At 40.8% G+C, this 21,764-nt stretch overlaps 1 protein-coding gene across 2 annotated transcripts in view; it reads left to right on the top strand.

Annotated features, from left to right (window-relative positions):
• Positions 1 to 21,764, top strand: part of PTBP3 (polypyrimidine tract binding protein 3) — a 122,216-nt gene that overhangs the window by 8,573 nt on the left and 91,879 nt on the right. Inside the window, exon 1 of one of the 2 annotated variants that reach the window (XM_075067380.1) lies at positions 350 to 384. The exons of the other annotated variant lie outside the window; for it this stretch is intronic. The gene's annotated coding sequence lies outside the window, so the exon portion shown is untranslated. Of the gene's footprint in view, positions 1 to 349; positions 385 to 21,764 lie in introns of those variants that run through there. 2 annotated transcript variants of the gene reach the window in all.

The raw sequence follows: 21,764 nt of genomic DNA, 5'->3' as shown, positions 1-21,764 counted from the left end.
GGAATGTTACTGTCCAGTGTTCCTTTTATTTTTTTTGTGTGTGTGTGTGAGAGAGAATTATGTCAAAATAATAAAGTACACAATTGTATATGCCCCTTTTACGGTGACTGAGCGGAATTGCTATCACTTGTTGCTTCTACCAGCTAAAACTTTGCTTTATTTCATTACTAGATTATCCAGTTTCCTTTGCAAAAAACAAAACAAAACAAAAAAAAATCCACAACTCATCACATTCTTTCCTTTATAATTTATAACAATGTTTTTCTTTCTTTAACCTTATTTATCACTGCCTTTGCAATAACTTGCTCTCTAACTTTTTCCATTTTCTCTCTTCATTTTTTTTCATACAGTGTTGTTACAGATCTTATAGCAGTCGGTTTAAAGGTAGGAATCTTTTTCTGTCCTTTCATATGCACTTGTTACCCTCTTTATTTATAGCACTTTTATTTCTTGTTGATACCATATTGATGTTCATATCAATCACGTATTAGTGTGCTTTTTATCTCTTAGCAATGTTCCTGTACCTTTATTTCAACCTTTAATATTTTTTAAAAAAACTGTGTGTTCAGCAGTCAATCTCCTGTCCTTTACAGGTCCACATGAGTTTTTCTGACCAAACTTTAAAAAGTTTATTTACTGGAAATTGAATTTAGTGTTACAAATAGATATTTATGAAGGGCACTAATAGCATGTACTCTGCACTCAGGACCAGGGACATAGAAATGCCACTCTAACAAAATATAACGGGGACAGGGACATTTGGTGTCAATTGTTTTTGCTTCTGTTAAGGCCCATTATGTACATTTTCTATCTGAGAATCTAATTCTCAGGCCCACTTTACATTCAGATTTTGTGCATGCTGTAGTAAGAAACTGGAGTCTTGCAATTGTATTTAAAAATGCCAAATGTATTATAAACATTACTTATTTTTATTGTGGAAGTACCTAGTGGTCTCAGGCTCTTTGGGCTATACATCTGGTAGACTTGCCCGTAAATATTTATCGTTGTTGGCTTATTATACATTTATCAAGATCATATTAGGCCGGTTGATTAATTGCAGTTAACTCATGTGATTAACTCAAAAATTAATCGCGATTAATCACACTGTTAAATTTCAGTTGGTATTGTATTTTTATTAAATATTTTTGGATGTTTTTCTACATTTGCAAATATATTTCTACTACAACACAGAATACAAAATGTACAGTGCTCACTTCATATTGTTTTTATTACAAATATTTGCACTGTAAAAATGATAAACAAAAATAGTATTTTTCAGTTCGCCTTATATAAGTACTGTAGTGCACTCTCTTTAATCGTGAAAGTGCAACTTACAAATGTAGATTTTTTTTTTTGATTATATAACTGCACTCAAAGCAATGTAAAACTTTAGAGCCTACAAGTCCACTCAATCCTACTTCTTGTTCAGTCAATTGCTAAGACAAACAAGTTTGTTTACATTTACAGGAGGTACTGCTGCCTGCTTCTTGTTCACAGTGTCACCTGAAAGTAAGAACAGGCATTCACGTAGCACTTTTGTAGCCAGTGTTGCAAGGTATTTACTTGCCAGACATGCTAAACATAGTGTGCCCCTTCGTGCTTCCGCCACCATTCCAGAGGACATGCTTCCATGCTAATGATGAGCGTTTAAAAAAAAAAAATGCATTAATTAAATTTGTGACGGAACTCCTTGGGGGGGAATTGTATGTCTGTTTTACCTGCGGTCTGCCATATATTTAATGTTATAGCAATCTCGGATGATGACCCAGCACATGTTCATTTTAAGAACACTTTTTTCACAGCAGATTTGACAAAACTCAAAAGAAGGTACCAATGTGAGATTTCTAAAAATAGCTATAGCACTCGACCTAAGGTTTAAGAATCTGAAGTGCCTTCCAAAATCTGAGAGGGACGAAGTGTGGAGCATGCTTTCAGAAGTCTTAAAAGAGCAACACTCAGATGCGGAAATTACAGAACCCGAACCACCAAAAAAGAAAATCAACCTTCCACTGGTGGCATCTGACTTAGATGATGAATACCTGTATGAGCATGTGTTGGTCTGCTCTGCTTTGGATCATTATCAAGCAAAACTCATCATCAGCATGAAGGCATGTCCTCTGGAATGGTGGTTGAAGAATGAAGGGACATATGAATCTTCAGCACATCTGGCATGAAAGTATCTTGCAACGCCAGCTATAACAGTGCCATGAGAATACAGTATCACCTGAAAGTGAGAACAGGCAAACAAGAGCGGGCAGAATTATCTCCTGCCAATTGTTACCAAATTTGTTTCCTGAGCGATCAGCTGAAGTTGCATTGAGTGAGTCTGTAGACTATGAAGTTATTTTATTTTTGAATGCAGTTTTTTTGTACATAGTTCTACGTTTGCAAGTTAACTTTCATGATAGATATTGTACTACAGTACTTGTATTAGGCAAATTGAAATACTATTTTTTTACAATGCAAATATTTGTAATAAAAAATATATAGTGAGTACTGTGTACTTTGTATCCTGTGTTGTAATTGAAATCAATATACTTGAAAATGTAGAAAACATCCAGAAATTATTTAAATAAATGGTATTCTGTTTAACAGTGTGATTGTAATTTTTTAATCGCTTGACAGCCCTAATTTATAGGTAGACAGATTTGTGATTAAAATTAAGACTGCCTCACAGACTCTAAACATTTAAAGTCATGTTGGTGTATGCAAGACTTGACATTTTGGCATGTAAATATTTTTAGGCTTATGCACAATGATTTTCAAAGATCCAAGATTGTGCTGGATTCTTCTTTTTCTCCTCAGTCTGTTTTGGCACTGTTGGCACAGATACTCTTAGCTGAGAGGCTTCGACTGCTCAGGTTTCTTTGTTAGAAGGAATCTCCTTTGTTTTCCTTGCCTGACTTTCCCTGGTGCAGTTGATTCCTCTGCTTGCCCCATCAACACAACTGGTGCCATTAACGCTCTGTGGCCATTGTGGCTCCATCAATACACTCTTTAGTCATACCAGCACTGCCAGCTCTGCTGATACACTCGTGGATTATGCTGGAACTCTCCCAAGGCCGTAACTTTTCACATGCTCTGCAGCTATCCTGATTCTTCCAGCATCAATAATATACATGGCACTATTGATACAGTCTGTGGGCTTACTCGCACCACTAGTGCTGCTGATTTTGTCTGCCTTTTGATGATCCCAACCATTGCCTGCTTTGAACCTTGTCTGTGTCTTGTGTCCAAACATTCTGGAACCCCAGTGGGAACTGCTCCTCCCTATTTTGAGGTTGTTTTTTCTTCGAACTCAGAGAGTAGCCTGTTTCTCCTTCCAGTTCCTTTAGATCACCCTACAGGTTGTCTTCAGATACCAAACCTAAAGACCAAGATTGGTTCCCTATAGGAACTTTCAACTTGAGTCACCCACCATCGATGTCTCAGATTCTTTTCCTCCATGGCCTCTCTTGGGCTACCCTGAGAGATTCTAGATTTAACTCCTGCACTACAGAAGTTTCTCAGCATCTTCCTGCCATCCTGCAACCTGATGTCATGGATTCTATGGAGGAAGGACATTCGTCTTCAAGTCTCTTCCACTTTGCTGGACAAAGTGGTAACTCCAGAGTAGGCTGCATCTCAGAGGAGTCCCAGAGGACTGCAGAGTTTTTTTTTTTCAGATCCTAATGAAGATGGTGGTTATCTTTTTTTAGGTGTCCAGGTGGAGGCAGGAGAACTGCATGCTTTCCTGGACGTCTTACAGATACCTGTTCTAGGAATGGGTTGCCCTTTCTATCAGTGAACCTTTAGTAGACTCGGTGAAGGCTCTGTCAGACTTCGGCCTCTCTACCTCCTCTAGCTAGGATAGACAGAAGATACCAAGTCCCTCAACAAGACTTCGGTTGTTTCTTCACTCTCCCAGCTCCTGATTCCTTGGTGGTTGCAACCACTAACAAATGATTTTTCCAATCCGAAGCAAAGACCATGCCAAAGATAAGTAATTAAAGAGACTTTATCTGTATGGGTGTAAGGTTCATTTCATTGCCACGCTTAAAATGAGAGTAGCCAATTATCAGGTTCTTTTATCTAAATATAATTGTTAACTTCTTGGCCAGCTCCAAGGTGACGTTTTACTTATTACTTATTCCACATTACTTATGGAAGGAGGATTTCAGAACTTCAGGCTCTCCTAGCCAACCCTCCTTCCACGGTCTTTTATGAGGACAAGGTGTTAGGCCAGTGGCTCTCAACCTTCCAGATTACTGTATCCCTTTCAGGAGTCTGATTTGTCTTGCATACTCCAAATTTCTCCTCACTAAAACTGCTTGCTTACAAAATCAGACATAAAAATACAATAGTGTGTCACAGCACACTATTACTGAAAAATTGCTTACTTTCTCATTTTTACCATACAATTATAAAATAAATCAATTATAAAATAAAAAAAATCACTATAGTATATAGAACAGTATTAATTCATTGTGTGACATTTTTAATTTGTACTGTCTTCACTAGTGCTTTTTGTTGTAAAACAAGTAAATATCTAGAGTTGATGTACCACTTGGAAGACCTCTGAGTACGCGTACCCCTGGTTGAGAACCCTTGCCCTAGGCAACATCTGAAGTTTATGCCTAAGGTAGTGTGAGCCTTTCTTCTAAACCAAACTGTTAACTTTCTCATCTTTTCCCCAAAGCCCCGTATGTATAAGGCTAAGGAACCACCTCCATATCTTGGATGTTCGTAGAGCCCTGGTGTTTTACTTGGACCATACAAGACCTTTTAGATCTTTCCCGAGACCTTGTGTCTTATGCTGAAAGAGCTAAGGGTCAACCAGTGTCATCTCAGCAAATCTCACTGGGCTTCTGACTCTCTCTCAAATTCTGCCACGAGCTTTCTTAACTGTCTCCTCCATCAAGGAAAAACAGCTCACTCCACCAGAACTTAGTGCACCACTTCAGCTTTCCTGAGCAATGTTCCAATAGTGGATATATGCAAGGAAACAGAGTCATCTGTGTGTACCTTGTCTACTCCTAATACCATCACTCAGGCCTCTCTTGATGATGCCAGTTCTGGCAAGTCGGTGTTGCCGTCTGTCCTCAGATGATCCGAAGCCCCTCTATCTGTGAATGAACTGCTGATGTCACCTACAGTGGAGTGTGTGTGTGCACAATCTACCTTCAGTGAACACAGAGAACAGTTGATCTCCATCTTCTTTATAACATCCCTTAACATATTGAAGACTTGCATCCCAGTGCAGTCATCTTTTGTCAAGACTAAATGTGCCCAATTTTTTAATGTGCTCATAGGTGAGGCTTTCTAAACCTTTTGTCATTCTTGTTGCTCTCCTCTGGAATCTCTTCAATTTATCGACATCTTAATGTGTGTTGCCCAAAACTGGACTAATCATTCCAGTTGAAGCCTCACCACTGCTGAGTACAGTGCCACAATTACATCCCATATTTTACATATGGTAATCCTGTTAATAGAACCCAGAATATTTAGCTTTTTTTACAGTTGCATCACATGGTTGATTCATCGTCAATTTGTGATCCGCCATAACCCCCAGCTCCTTTTCTGCGATGCTGCCTGGCTTGTCCAGTTCTGCCCTCTCTTCCACCTATGCACTTTCAATGAGGCAAAATTTGCTTCAAGACATTCAAATAAATTTCAGCTCTTACCATTTTAGATGTTGCGTGTTATTCGCTTCCCCCCAAAAAAGTAGATCATTCAAAACTGGTGGTTTGGTCTGATTCATTTGGAAGCTAAAAAATACATTCAGAATTTATGTTCAATGATTTTGGATTCCTATTATGTGACTACAAATCACTTTTGAAACTATCTAGTATTTTGCCTAGAAGAAGGATGTGTGGAAAAAAGAATTCAGTTCACTTTAACTGCAGGGAGTTATGGACCTTCATTTGTTTGTAATTACAATCTGTGAATGATATTCCAAGACCTAATGAGGGCATGCAGCCTGAAAAAGGCTTCTGGATGAGCAAACCACTGAGCCTCACTGCTAGAGCTCATGTCTACTTACAAACCCAACCCCTTCAACATATAGGAAAGAGTATTACTCAACATTACACCTGCAGGTTCAGGAGGCCAAACTGCCACTCTCCAATAAATATAACAGCTATCATGGTAGTGAAATAAGAAAAGGTCTGCTTCTCTGCCTTTTGACTTTTTTCTGTTGGTGGCATCCCACTGTCTGCCAGCCAGTAAGTTATGACACAGACTTTTTGTTCAAGTTCCATTTTTTTCTAGCTATGCAAATTTCTCCTGCTTTTTTCAGATTAGCTGCTCAGAATATTTTCTGTTTTTATATTGTTTGATATTGGCTTCCTATTTTCAAGTAGAAGCAGTTTGAATAACTTGTCATGATTCTTAAATGAACTGTGTAATGTTTTACCAATCTATTCATGAATCACTGTAGGATTGTGGACTTAGGTATCATTTGAGCCTTTAAGAGAATGATCACTGTAATTCCAGCTTCTTAAATACTATCTCTTAGAAATGTATTGTTTAATCATTTTGAATATGAAGAATTAAAGATCCAGGCCCTGATGGCTACTTTTCTCCTAAGCCACATTTCCTACCATGGGAAGCTAGGTTCTGTGGATTGAGGACTCTTAATTACTGTTTCTAGACTGTAATTTATTTAAAAAAAAAAAAAAAAAAATTCTGCTCATCTTGTGTAAGTGGATACAACCTTATATACAAACAATTTATGACCTTGTGGGTGTCTCTCTTATCTCATAGTCCTGAAACATGTTCCACCAGGCCAAAAACAGTATGTTTGAGGAATGCGTCTATCTCAGAGGTATGCAAGGTTGTTACTTGGAGTCAGTTTGAGCATTTATGCAGCATTATTCTCTGGACTTGGCAACTAGATATGCATCCAGTTTGGAAGAATAGTCCGTCAATTTTCAACTAGCCCTTTACAGGCCCATGCTACTGGAGTTAATCTCCCCAAAGTGGGAAGCCTCCTTGACATCTCCGAAGAGTTAGATATAGAAGGTAACTTTAGTACTCCCTCAATTTTAAATTTGCCTCAGTAGTGAGTGGGAGACTTTTACTGAAAAGAATGTGGGGCTGTTCTCTCAAATAAAAATTTTTCTTTCAATTTTTGTCCCAGTTTTGGTCACTTCAGTCTTGGAGAAACTATTTAATTTCCTTACTACGTTAAAGAGACAACTGCAGAATCCAGGCCTTTCTGCTTTTGTTTTCTCCCAGTATGCTAACCTTGGACTATGTTGCAGAAAGCCATGGGGGAAGAAGAGAGGAAAATATGACTTTTTACAGATGACACCTTTTTTTGTTTTGTTTAATATGTGGGTATTTCTTGTATCATATACAGCAGGGTAATGAATTAATATGGATTTACTAGGAAAAAAGCCAACAATGGAGACTGGCAAACAATTGGAAATTTGCAGAATATCGAGAAAAGCTATTTTAGTTTGTGGAGAGAGAGGAATAACTGCTGAAATGTAGGTTTCCTTGTCTTTTGGAACCAAAGACAACCAAATAAATACAGTGAGTTTTTTTGATTCACCATAATAAAATGTAGGAAAAATCTAGGTGTTTTTTTTCCTCTTGAAAATTGTATAATACTTCCATCAGTCTTGCAGAACTGTCAAGGGAGCTTATCAGCATGGGGAGAAATCTAATTCACCTTTACTTGCATATGAAAATGACAATCCCTACTCCATAAAATCATGCACATATTAAGTGTGCAAACATTCATCTGGACACACACACAATGTGCCTCTTTCTTATCCTTTTCACTCTGATCAAGTCAGTGACACTCTGACATGCCCCATTTGTATTGATGACACAGATACCCCCTCCATTTACTCACCTTTCATGTCCAAGACATCAGTTATCTCCCATTTCCCACCAAATCCATTACATCTCAGCAGAAGCACTTCAAAACCAGAGTCGTTCATCATCTGTTCCCCTGTTGGCAGATGCCTGACCTAGCTTCTTGAATGCTCTCTTTTAGTATCACACTCTGTACTATCCAATGGGACTGGGGGTTCTGCCTTATTCCCTTCATGTTTATGGAGAAGTACACTAGAGCTTTTGGGCTCTTTGATCTTTCCCTGGATGGGGAAATAAGGAACTATGGCTATAGCTACGCTAGAGAGCTTACAGCTGCACTGCTTTAAGCTCTCTAGTGTAACCACTATAAGCTGACAAGAGAGAGCTCTCCCATCGACTTAATTAATCCACCCCCAACAGTCAGCGGTAGTTATACTGATGGAAGAAGCTCTCCCGCCGACATAGTGCTGTCTACACTGTCCCTTAGCTCAGTGTCACTTATGTCGCTCAGGGGAGTAGTTTATTCATAACTTGAGCAACATAATTTAGATCAGTAGAAGTGGTAGTGTAAACATAGCCTGAGTCTTAAGTCTGCCTGCAGAGGCATAGGGAATTAGAAACTAGGGTCAGTGGTTTTCAAACTTTTTTCTGGTGACCCAGTTGAAGAAAATTTTTATTGTTGCACTTGACCCAGTGGAGCTGGGGATGAGAGGTTTGGGGTGTGAGAAGGGCTCAGGGCTGGAGCAGAGGGTTTGAGTGAGGGCTACAGGGTGGGGCCAGGAATGAGGAGTTCAGGGAGGGGGTTCTGGGACAGGTTGAGGTGCAGGAGGAGGTCAGGGCCCTGGGCTGGGGGTGCTGGGTTTGGGGGGGGCTCAGGGCTGGGGCAGGGGATTGGGACACGGGCATACCTCGAGTGGCTCCTGGTCAGCAGCGCAATGAGGATGCTAAGGCAGGCTTCCTGCCTTCCTGGCATGGTAGACTGCGCTGTGCCCCGGTACAGCCAGCAGTAGGTCCAGCTTCTAGGCGGAAGTGCGCAAGTGGCTCCGCAGAGCTCCTGCTTGGAGGCACTAACTCTTTCTGCCCCCTCCCATTGGTTGGTTCCTGGACCGTGGGAGTGCGGAGCCAGTGCTTGGGCCAGGGGTGGAGCACGGAGCCTTGTGGCCCTCCCACCTAGCAGCCAGACCTGCTTGGGGCTGCTTCCAGGGGGCAGCACGGTGTCAGAACAAGTAGGGACTAGCCTGGCAGCACCACTGACGGGACTTTTAACGGCCAGGTTGGTGGTGCGAACCAGAGCCACTGCAACCCAGTGCCTTACATTCCACAATCCAGTACTAGGTCGTGACCCGCAGTTTGAAAACCACTGGGATAAAGGGACATCTGTGTGGAGAGATCTCTTCCCTCTGGCAAAATGGGGAGATGATTATATCACTGTAAGTGGAGTTGCTACAGAGGACTGGCAAGGGGTGGTGGTTGAGAGAACACAAGTAAACTACACGTTGGTCACAAATTAGGTATGGGTCTGTCTACAAACTGGTCTTGTTAGAGCCATTTGTACAAGACAACAGGAGGAGAGGGCTACACTTTGTCACAAGATTATTTGGTACATTGCAAAGATGTTAAAGTAAAATTTTAATTTCTTGGAGTTAGAAATTGTGTCCCTATTAACCTTTTCAGTATAATCAATTTGTCACTGATTTTTCCCAGGTAAAAAAAAAAAATCAGACTTGCAAATAAATGTAAGTTTATAATGCAAATAACATCAGCTGTTCAAACTAGTTTTAATTTTTTTCCTGCCATATTTCTTTCCTTGGTTTGGTTTGTAAAAGAAATGTTGATTGCTATATTTAAACAGCATGCGTTTTACCTGTTGCAACTTAGTACATTTCATCCATGAACAAAAGTCATCGTGCAACTTGTTGAACACTAGTCTCACTTGTGTGGTCTATAATACTAATTTTTAAATTGACATTATTAAACAAGTGGGGGGCTATAGAACTATTAATGCCATTGCAGCTGGAAAATTTGAACAAAATAGAGCCTTTTCAGTAAAGAATTTAAAAATGAATTTGCATTAAATTAAAACTTAAACTTCCAGAGTTGGTTGCATCAAACATAGAAAATCAAGCAAAAACACTACTATGGGCTTGAGGCCTACCCCAATATGCTGTTAAATCTCCATGGCCCACCTGTGTCATAACTGGTTTTCTGCATATAAAAGCCAGGGCCGGTGTTAAGGGATAGCAAGCAGGGCAGTTGCCTAGGGCCCCATGCCACAGGGGCCCCCACGAAGCTACGTTGCTCAGGCTTTGGCTTCAGCCCTGTGTGGCGGGGCTCAGGGCTCCAGCCTCGTGTGATGGGGCTTTTCGGCTTTCTGCCCTGAGCCCCAGCGAGTCTAATGCTGGTCCTGCTTGGCGGACCCCTGAAACCTGCTTGCAGGCCCCCCCACCACCCCCCCGTGGCCCTGGACTCTTGGTTGAAAGTCACTGCCCTAGTTTATGCTCTGGCTCTATCAGTCATCCTTAGTGCTCTCCGTTTTTGTTATGCCATAGAATCAACTGTCTATTAATTTGTGGTTGAACTCGGTCAAAGCACCCAGAGTGCCAACCATGCACCTTTAAGAAAAGCCAAAGAAGGTTGGTATGTGCTTTCTTTGTGTACATAACAATCCAGCTCACCATATTAAAAACTGCAAATAATATCTAACGGTAATTTTACTTAACTGCATATTTTGTGTCTGACCCAATGGATTAAATTGTGAAATGGCTTTTATTTAAAAACTTGAAAATATTGAGTCTCTTTCAGATAATTAAACTGATATTAAGGCTTATTGGAATCTGGTTTTCCTTTACAATGCCTGTTGACGTATCCAACTGGTATAGATGGTACATACTGGAAGTGTGTTAAAGCACCTTGGATTGTTTAATCAACCAGATTGATAAAAACTGCATTGCAAGAGATGCTTTCTTAATAGTGTGAGACTATGCAGACTACTATATTGTCACTGGATGGGGGAAAGGACTCTTAAAGAATTACCAGCTATTGAGTCAACAGTCTGTTTTATTCCGTATTCCTACCTGGGGACCTCAAACATAAAAGGAGGCAGCATACTGGTACATTATAACAGAAACATGAAATAGAGAACACATAAATATTGTAAACTGATTTTGTTGTGCACACACGTTTTTTATAAATAAGAATATAGTTTCTAACGTAGGCCTGGTCTACACTACAAAGTTAGGCCTCGGTAAGTCGCTTTGCATCAACCTATTTGTATGTTTCCACACTCAGATTTGCCTCTGGTTAACCTAAGTGTCCCGTTACAGCAACATAGTAAAACCATTTCTCTGAATGTCGTGGAGCCATGGTTGACCTACTAGGGTCAACGTAATACATGTGTTGCCACTGTGTGATCTGTACTGACTCCAGCAGCTGTTCCAGAATGCTTTAAATCCCACTCCTCAGGGGTAACAGACCAGAAGCCAGTCTCCCCTTTCAGTCCCTCTGTGTTTTTTGAAATGCCTGTTCCATGCTTAGGAACTAGCCCTTGTGTGCAGCTGCCCAAATATCTATGCTGCTTCCAAACACTGGATGAACTCTTGCCTGGAGGAAACACTAGGTATTGGATCTCCTGGGCCTGTGGGGAGAGGAGGCTGTGCAAGCACAGCTATAGAACCTTGGACATCTATGGGCAGATTGCATCGGGTATGCATGAAAAGTGGTATAAAAAGGATCGGCAGCAGTGTCGTGAAAGCCAAGGAACTTTGCCAGGCAGACCATAAGGCCAGAGGCACCAGCAGTCAATCTGGTGTTGAGCCACATGCCTGCTGCTTTTACAAAGAGCTGCATGCCATACTTGGCGAAGGCCCTATCTGATCCCTAGAAATCACCTTGAATACCTTGGAGGAGGCTGAACCAGAGATCACTGCCGTGAGCAGCGCAGAGAATGAAAGTTGGGGGTGGAGGAAAGACACAAGAGAAAGCATAGAACACTGCTGCCCCTATACATTAAGGGCTTTTTCAAAGTCTCCTTCTCCTAGTTCTATGTTGGGCTCTTGTAATGGCTTTTATATTTGGCTGTTCTTCCTCCCTCCACCCTGGCAGCAGTTTTGCCCCCTTTGCCTCACAGATGATATGCAGGACACAACAAACAGCTGTAACCCCTGGGATATTTTTCTCATTGAGCTCCAATCTAGTGAGTAAACTCTGCCAGCATTCCTTCAGTCTACTAAAAGCATATTCAACAGTAGTTCTACATCTGTTGAGCTTGTAGTTGACTCTTTCCTTAGTGCTGTATAGGTGGCCAGTATGTGGCTTAATGAGCCACGAAAGCAAGAGGTAGGCTGGGTCCCCAGAATCACTTGTGACATTTCAGCATCGCCAATGGTAATCTGCTGGTCGGGGAAAAAATGTCCCTGATTGCAGCTTTTTGAGCAGTCTTATGTTCTCAAAGAAGCGACCGTCCTGCACTTTCCCTCAGTAGCCCACATTGATACCAGTGAAGCATCCCCAGTGGTCCAACAGTGCTTCATAACTGTAGAAAAGTAGTCCTTTCTGTTGATGTAATCTCTGGCAGGCATGCTTGTGCCAAGACAGGGGTATGTGTGACCTGTACCACCCCCGCTACAGTGTAAGAACCCCATTGCTGCAAATCCATCCACTGTGTCCGGCACATTGCCAAGAGTCAGTCCTGAGTAGCAGGAGAAAATTAGTGGCCATACATACTTGTATGACACTGGCTCCCACTGTGTGGATTTTCGAATTCCAAAGTGATTTCCCATTGGCCAGTGGCATTTTTGTGTTGCAAGTTTCCAGTGTGTGGCTGTTTCTTCACTTCAATGCAGCTTCCATTCTGGTGAGCCCAGCACACAGATCCAGGAGTGTGGCCTTCCACCTGTGCAAGTTCTGCAGCCACTGCTAATCATCCCAAAGCTGCATTACAATGCAATCCCACCAGTCAGTGCTCATTTCTCGGGCCCAGAAGAGGGGTTTGATCAACTGCTACTGCTTCATGAATGCCACCAACAACTTTGAATTGTTTTTTCACTGTTTCTTAGAAAACTGTTCTCAAAGAAATCCTAATGTCCCCTATTGTTGCTGTACTTCTGGTGGACCTGTTAATACAGGAGAATCGTGTTCTGTATTTGCAACTTTCATCAGACTAGCACAGACATCTGCGGGGTCTATGCTTCTGTCAGACAGCGGAGACCATTATGTGCCATGTGGGTTTGTGGGATTTAAAAAAATATGAAAATTTATGGGATATGGATGGCATTATGGGATGGAGAAAGCCACATGCTGTGAACTTGATCTCAGCTCTCAGAGATTGCTGCACAAGTAATTTCTACCTCACAACAGGTTGCGAAAATGTCTCAAAAGTCATTGCACTGGACAGCAGTGCATGGCACACTGGGATACCTATTCATGGTGCCCTGGCCTTTGCATCAACAGAGACACTCTTGGTGAGTACCTGCAGTTCTAATGCAAGCAGCCAAGTATGCATGCGCCTGAGCAACATATAAACTTTGATGGCTGTACTCTGACAACTTGCTTCAACCAAAGTTGGTAGTGTAGATATGGCCTTACTCTTATATCTTTGATTCCTAGGATACTGCTAGTCAGAGATTTTGTGATGATAAAGTATTCAATCAGCAGGAGAAATGACATTTACATCATTCTTTAGCTGCTTGCTTTTTCATAACTGCTACTAGCTTGTGACTGATATACATCTAATTGTCTTTTTCTCTATATTGTAAAATGAGTGCATCACATTTGTGTATTGAAATGAAAATCTCTTTCCAGAATGGGGAAGGAATGTTCAAATTACATTTTAAGCATGAAACAGGTCTCTTCCAGAAGATCCCTTCAGTTTTCTCTTGCAGTAGCTGGTGACTGCACTGAATGTAAAGTGGCATTGTCTGCCTGGATTTTTAAATACTAAGTAACTTAAAAAATATTTTGTATAGGAAATCCTTCTAAAAGTATGCCCTGAATTTAATACTTTTCTGGATGGGTAAAAGGATCTGTTCAGCAGGGAAGCTGCTGCTTCAGGGGAAACAACCAAAGTAACTATACACAAAGTGCTATCAAATACATGAATTTTTTTTCAGTAGATATGGTTCTGTTCCCATCTCGGTTTACTGGCCTCGTAAGTGACCTAGGGTGGGTGATTGACTGTTCACCATTCTGCCTGTTTCCCCAATGTAAAAATGGGCCTAATGATACTGACCACCTTTTGTAAATCACTCTTGAGATCTACTGAAGAAAAGCCCTATATAAAAACTAGATATTGTAACTGGTAGGTACCCAAGTTTCAAGCATTTGTGATTATCAATTTGATGTCCTTTTAATTGCTTTTTATTTCCTTAATCTAAAGAAATAAAACCCAGCCAGTCTTAAGTGTTTTTGTTTTTCTGATCTTGTTAATAGGACATTCTGTGGCAAATCAAATACACTGCACTGATTAAATTGTGTTGTGGTATTTTTAAAGTCCTACTAGGTAACTTAGGTGAGCCTTCCTTAAATATATTTCCCCCACAATTTAAAATTGGAATATCAAGACCTACTTTGATAGATAATTATAGATAGAGGTTTAATGTAAGCAGTGTTGTCATTTTGAAAATATTTCATGCTAGTTTTAAGTATTGTCTGAATCCTCATCTATTTTCAGGGTAATCAAGTAGTCCTAGAGTGAGTAGCCACTTAAGATCTTGTGTAATTAGTTGGAATAGCAGCCAATCCTCCTCTCCACCTTCTTGCCCCTCCGGGTTCTCTTTGGTGTTGGGTAATTTGGTGTAGCTACTGGTTCTTCAATGCATGCTCTGATTTATTTGCATGTTTGATTTGTGAGATTGACTCTTGAAGAAAGTATGTTAAGAAAGAATGTTGATCCTGCTAGGGGCCACATGCAAGCCAGACATACAGAATATTATAGTGCTTGGGTCTTCTGATTCTGTTATGTAAATAAATCTGTGCCATTTAAATCTGATAGTTTTGGGGATTGGACATAAAGCCCTTTTGGTTTAGGCTTGACTCGTAGTAGTCTTCTTATGAGGTTGCTAAAATAGGGCAAATAAAGTTCTGTATGCTTTTAAAAAGTGGTGAAAGATGTGTTCATCTGTAGCTTTGTGTTTGAAAAGCTGTTCTTAAAACAGTGATCTGAAAATCTTAATAATTTCCTGTAAGAGAGAGAAGGGGAGGGGAGGGATAGCTCAGTGGTTTGAGCATTGGCCTGCTAAACCCAGGGTTGTGAGTTCAGACCTTGAGGAGGCCATTTGGGGAACTGAGGTAAAAATCTGGGGATGGGTCCTGCTTTGAGTAGCAGGTTGGACTAGATGACCTCCTGAGGTCCCTTCCAACCCTGTGATTTTATGAAGGTCTACCTCAATGTTGATCATTTAAGAATGTTGATGAAGTGGGATTATGGTTTATCTTCTATCTGGAAATGCATCCAGAGCTTCATAGGGATGAAAAAGTAGCTGAGTGGAAGACAGACTGTTAATCAAATATGGTTAACTTCAGTGTTGCTGAGTCCAATGTGGACAGTTAGGGTACCCCCTTATGTTTTATCTATGTCTAAAATCTTAAAACCGTGGCATTTGTATTTATAGTAGTTCCTTGAGGCTGTAAACAAATCTGGACTTCATTATGTTCGATGCTGCGTGCACATATAATCACAGTCCCTGTCCCCTAACAGCCTAGTTTACAAGATCATATGAAATTTGTCAAACCAGTAATAGTGGGATAGAACGGTAAAGCAACAAACATGTTTTAGCGTAGAATGAAGATTTTAGATGTGATAAGACAATTAGTAGAATCAGTTGCAACTCCCCACTTACATAACTGTTATCTAAAGCAATGTTCTGTAGGCATTACAGCAGAGGTGAGTATTAAAGGAGAATAAGATGGTGATTTTTACACATTCTATTGGGGACATTTTTCCATGTGTCTGGGGCAGTCTGAAGATGAATGATAAAAATACTAAAAAGTTTACGGCCTGGTTCTGCACAGCTACAGTGAGTTCAACATGTTTCTGTAGAGTCAGGCTCTGATTTATACCATTTAGCATGATCTATGAAAAATCCTGTCTGGTGAGTTCTTACATTTTAGTCATTGATACAAATCACCAGTCAGAAGGTCTATGTTCTGTCCTTTATCAACCACACACACCTTTTTATACAGTCATTCCAGCAACAAAAGAAAATGCAGAATTCACATTAGATCTTTTCTGAATTGGACAACTGAAAGTGGTGTTGGTGCAGCGTACCCTCTTCTCTTACTTAGTGCTTCATGAGCATATGTCTTATGTTTTGAGTTCATCTGTGCAGTAGACAGTTTCCTTGGAGGCTGGTCAGAGACTGTGGCCACGTCTAGACTACCTGCCGTATTGGCGGGTTAAAATTGATTGCTCGGGGATCGATATATCGCGTCTCATCTAGATGCGATATATCGATCCCTGAGCGCGCTTATATCTATTCCGGAACTCCACCAACCCCAGCGGAGTTCTGGAATCGACATGGCGAGCCGTGGACATCGATCCCGTGTGGTGAGGACGGGTGAGTAAATCGATTTTAGATATTTGACTTCAGCTACGTTATTCACGTAGCTGAAGTTGCGTATCTAAAATCGATTTTTCCCCCGTAGTGTAGACCAGCCCTGAGGCACGAATTCTACAGGAACTAAGGACCATCACAAACCTCACCATCTTCTGCTCCAAGTCCAAGGCATACTTCTTCCGCATGTTATCTCAAAGATAAACAAGTAACAATGTGTACATTTAAAACAAAAATAAAACCCTTCCAAAACATGCCATAGTGCATGCACAATTCTCCTGGGCAGGGGATGAAGAAGTGAATGAAACATACTTGACTGTTAATTACATTACTTAATGCACTTCACTGCACTGACAGGATAGTCAGAAGCAATGATGATAATGTGTCTAAGAAGATAAATTAGAAGAATAGGGTGTGATTGCAGTGAGATCTGTAAAAATTACAAATATATAAGGGCTGAATCCAGTTAATAAACCCATCTCTCCAGATAGCTTCTTCCCACATTTATACAAATGTCTCCCCAGACTATTTTAAGTAAAAGGAATTATTTTATGAAGTTTCCTGTTTACTAGTTTGTATTAAATTGTCAGAGGAAAAGTAAGGTTGTGAAACATAATCTGAATGAAGAAATCTAACCAAGGATGTGTGCTATAGTTGTGATCTGTTAACTGCTCAAGTTATTTACTACATATTACACACATAATGCCATTAAAAGAATACATTTAGAAAATCAAGCCCTCAGAAGTTAGGAAATGCCTGAATTAAGATTGCCATGCAACTTTAATTTGACCCCCTTGTTGTGTATGCAAAAATTCTCCTTTTCATGAAGTTATGTGAAAAATGCTGAATTGCATAATTGCAGAGTCCCAGACTACTTTAGAATCAGAGTTGGAAGGGACCTCAGGAGGTCATCTAGTCCAACCCCTTGCTCAAAGCACAACAAATCCCCAGACAGATTTTTGCCCCAGATCCCTAAATGGCCCCCTGAAGGATTGAACTCACAACCCTGGGTTTAACAGGCCAATGCGCAAACCACTGAGCTATCCATCCCCCCTTGATTTAGATGGATGTTTTGGTTAGTACCCTTTAGACTTATTGTTTTAGGCTGTGCTACAGATTTCACCTCGATGTTACTGCATGTGTTTTATACTTGTTTCAATGTTGTAAAGTTCTCTGCTGCCAAAAGGGATAGAAATGCTGTTTTTAAATGAAAAGGAGAAAAGTAGAGTGTTACAGTCTGTCTCTGAAACCTGTTCATGACCCATAGATTGAAAATCTTTGCAGTGGACGGGTTTTGGACTGCAGAATGTAAAAAAAAAAATATATATATATATATATATATATATATATATATATATATATATATATATATATATAAATTCAGTTAATAAACAAATAGCTTCTTTAAAAAGGTCTCCTGTATTATTAATTTAAGCATCAGTTTGCAAAATTTATCTGACACTTGATGTTTATAATCCTGATGTAAAAACACAGTTTGTTTTCATTGACATGAAATGGATAGATTGTCAAAGTAAAAATACTGATCACCACTGGGCTCAGTCCTGACTTCAGTGGTTGGTGAGTGTCTCTAAGTAAATAAGCAAGTGCAAGTGTATTCTAGATCTGGATCTGAGTAGTGTAGTGGTTAGAAAGTTGTAGGTAGGTGAAGTATAGCCAACCCCAGGCTATGAAAAATCACAAATTAGCTAGCTCACCAAAATAAAACACCAAATATCAAGAGACTTGTAATGTAAATTGAGTTGGTAATAATTTAATATATAGATGAATTTGTAGCCTTACAGAAAAATGTTTTGATACATCAATCTCTCTCAAAAAAAAAAATAAAAATAAAAAAATCTTGTTTTGTAAAGATCAAATCTGTTTTAAGGCTTCAGTTTAAAAAAATCTTCTGGGAATGTCTTGTTTTATAATAAAACATGCAAAGCAAATTGGAAAACAGTAAAAGATGGCTACCAGGTGGAATTATGTTGAAGGGTACCTTCACCTGAGAAAGGGATTAGCTTTCCTTCCTCCTGAATAGTTTTAAGATGTATACTTATGGGTACTTTATACTTAAGACTACTTAAGCAAGGAACTGTTTGTTGATGATTGCAGAGGTGTTTTACATTTTTAATTCTGCTAATACTAAGTCCCAGAGGCAAGACAAGAAAGCCCATAAGCATTGGATTTCATCGGTTCCAGGCTGTGTTTTGTCAGTGCTGTCATCTCTGACTCCTCAAAAAACCCTGGGATCCATCGTCACTGACAAAATCCAATCACTCTCAACTTCAGATACTACCCTCCTTGCTGGCTCCAGTGACTTGAACAAGCAGAACTCCTCTCACATTGGGGAGATCTGAATCTGTTGCCACCCCCACAGTACATTTTTGCTTTTCCAGATCTGGAATCACGTCCTCCATTGGACCCCTTCATCTCCAGGGATACATCACCTCCACGAGAGTCAATCATTGGAAGGAATTTATCACCCATTCCTTAAGCGGAATACATCTCCCCTTCAGCAGCTCAGACGGTATCACCATTGGAACTGGAATCAGCCTTCTCTGTGTCGGGGGATTCTGAAGCACCTAATGTACCTTTTCTTCCCCTGCCCTATGTGTCCTCCACCACCCAAAAGACCCATACCAGTTTGGGATCAACCTCGACATCTGCTATCTCTGAGCCAGTGATACCCTATGCCATGGTGGCCTCACATGACCACCTCTTGACCCCTCCTACTGGTTATATTGGGGACCTTGGGACCAGTACCCTCCTGCAGAGTAGATCTGATCTGCTAGGGAGTCACCCTTTGCCTCCCCTCTAAGGGGACACTCACATCTGTTTCCCTACTCCAAAATTGGCAGAGCAGGAGAAGGAACGTTGCTCTCCAGATCCAGTGGTTCCGCTGGAACCAACAAGACTGTCATTGTTATCTCTGGTGACTATGTCTCTTACACTCCCCCACCCCATGACTTCAGGGAGTTCCTGGACCACCTCTGCACAATTGCTGGAGAGCTTCAGATACCTCTTGAGGAGATCCATAACTCCCAGTACAAACTTCTAGACATCCTCCATGCATCTGGACCCAACAGAATTGCTCTTCCCATTAATGAAGCCATACTGCAGCCAGCTAGGATGGTTTGGCAAACCCCTGCCACCAGCTTCTCTGCCCCTTTGGGGGTAGAAGCGCCCTATTACATGACAGCCGAAGGAGCAAAATTTCTGTTTTCTCATCCTGCTCCCAATTCACTGGTGTCCATGCTGCATCCGAAAGGGCTAGACAGCAATATCGCAGGTCTGTGCCTTCTGATAAAGAGGGCAAAACCTGAGTCTGATGGGGAGAAAAATCTTCTCATCTGACTTATATTTCAGGATAGCCAATTATCAGGCGCTAATGGCTAAATATGATTTCTTGAGCTATGCTAAGTTTTATGGAGTTTACTGGCAGCCTTCTATATCAGGACAGAACTCATTTTCAAGCTCTAATAGCTGAAGGCAAACTGATAGCCAGAATTGCTTTCTGATATGCAGTTGATGCCTCCTCTAGAGCTATGGCTGCTGCCATTGTCAAGTGCAGGGAATCATGGTTTCATGTGTCAGGGATCCCTAGGGAAGTCTAAAATACCACTGAGGACCTCTCCTTCAGTGAATCAGACTCTTCAACCAGAAGACACATGAGTCCCTCCACACCCTGAGGAACTCCAGGGCTACTTCTGCTTGCTGGGGATAGACACATCTGTTCCTAAGAGGAAGTTTCACTGCTCATTGCTCAGATCTAGACAAATGGCTCAGCGATTTTTTTCCATTATGGGTCCTATGAAGACAGGATTGAAAAGTCCCACTTCCCCAAAACCATCTGCAACAGGCTCTGCATCCCAGGCTCAGCCTTTAGCTGAATGTTATTTTCGACTGGAGCTTGAGAACCACAAAACACTATACCCAACGCCTGCCAACCCCCACATGTCACTTGGGGGTTGTCTAACAAACAAGTGGGTGCTGAATGTCATCCACTCTGGCTATACGATAGTTTGCATCTCTACATCCTCCAGAACCCTGGGCCACTGTCAAGAGAGCATTCTCAAATACAAGGTGAACTCCTTACTGCAGCAAGGAGCGACGGAACACATCCTTCAACAGTACAAAGGGGTAGAGGGTTTTACTCAACTTACTTACTTTCTGGTACCCAAAAAGAAGAGTGGTTGGAGACCAATTTTTGACCTGCACCTTCTCAACCGCTTCATTAGCAAACTCAGATTTCTCATGGTTGCGTTGGCAGGAATAATCTCAGCTTTGGAAAGGGACACGTGCTTTACGACTCATGATATGAAGGATGCCTACTTACACATAGACATTCATCTCTCCCACAGACACTTCCTCAGATTCATGGTGGGCGCTGACCACTTTCAGTATTGAGTACTCCCTTTCAGAATAGCAACCACTCTGTCTTTATCAAGGTATTCTTGGCAGTACACCATGGTCTCACTGTCTTCCAATATATCACTGCAGTTACCTCAGCTATACCTATGCTATTTGTGTGAACCAACTCTTGTTTCTGGTGCTGAAACTGTTCTGGTTCTCTCCGCATTGTTGACCTGAATTTGATGGATTAGTTATGGCTTGCCACTGATTGCATCTGACCAGAAGATTTTTAGGTTCTTGTCCAATTCAGACTACAGGGTTCAAGAACTCAGTTTTATATCGGGAGAGGACTCTCAGGGTGCTTGGCAAAAACACACTGAGGACAATACCAAATTTATGATAACTTTTTATTGCAATTAATAAAAAAATAATAAATGCTATGAAATTTATAACTGCAAAACACTAAAAGAATTCCAAAACTTCTGGTGGTAACATTTCTGTTCTAAGTATCTTAACCGAACATACTCTCGCCCTTCCTTGAGGACCCAGTAATGGGAGGTGAAGGACCAGCCTCACTCCTGGCATGGCCAATAACACGAGGTGCTGGCTTCCCCAATACATCCTAATTTCAAAGGAAGTACTCCTGATAAAATATAAGAATAAAATGGATTAATTCAGAGAAGTCATCCAACATATCAAATAGCAAAAAATCTTTTTGTCTAATATCCCAGGAAATGTAGCAGCCAACTTGTTTCTGCCCAGAAATTTTCCTATAAGATGATTTACAGCATCCTACTGTTGATCACCTAGACAGAATGAGGCAATGTGAGTCCTAAACATTGTTTGACAAAGCTAAGATTATCAGTATTTGAGTTCAGTAGTGTCAGGAAGAACTAGTGTTGTAAATCAGATGCTGGGGTCCTATTGGAAAAAAATGTTATCCTATCCTTAGACTGTATCATAATGTATATGCATGTAGGCTGAACTAAGGCAGCACTGGGAACCTTAATTCTTGCATTTCCTAACTCAAGTGGTTGACTTTACAAACAAATG

This window comes from Chelonoidis abingdonii, chromosome 6 (assembly GCF_003597395.2).
Source record: "Chelonoidis abingdonii isolate Lonesome George chromosome 6, CheloAbing_2.0, whole genome shotgun sequence".
NCBI lineage: Eukaryota > Metazoa > Chordata > Testudines > Testudinidae > Chelonoidis > Chelonoidis abingdonii.
The sequence above is the reverse complement of the archived record's forward strand: the minus strand, read 5'-3'. Positions and strand labels throughout refer to the sequence as shown.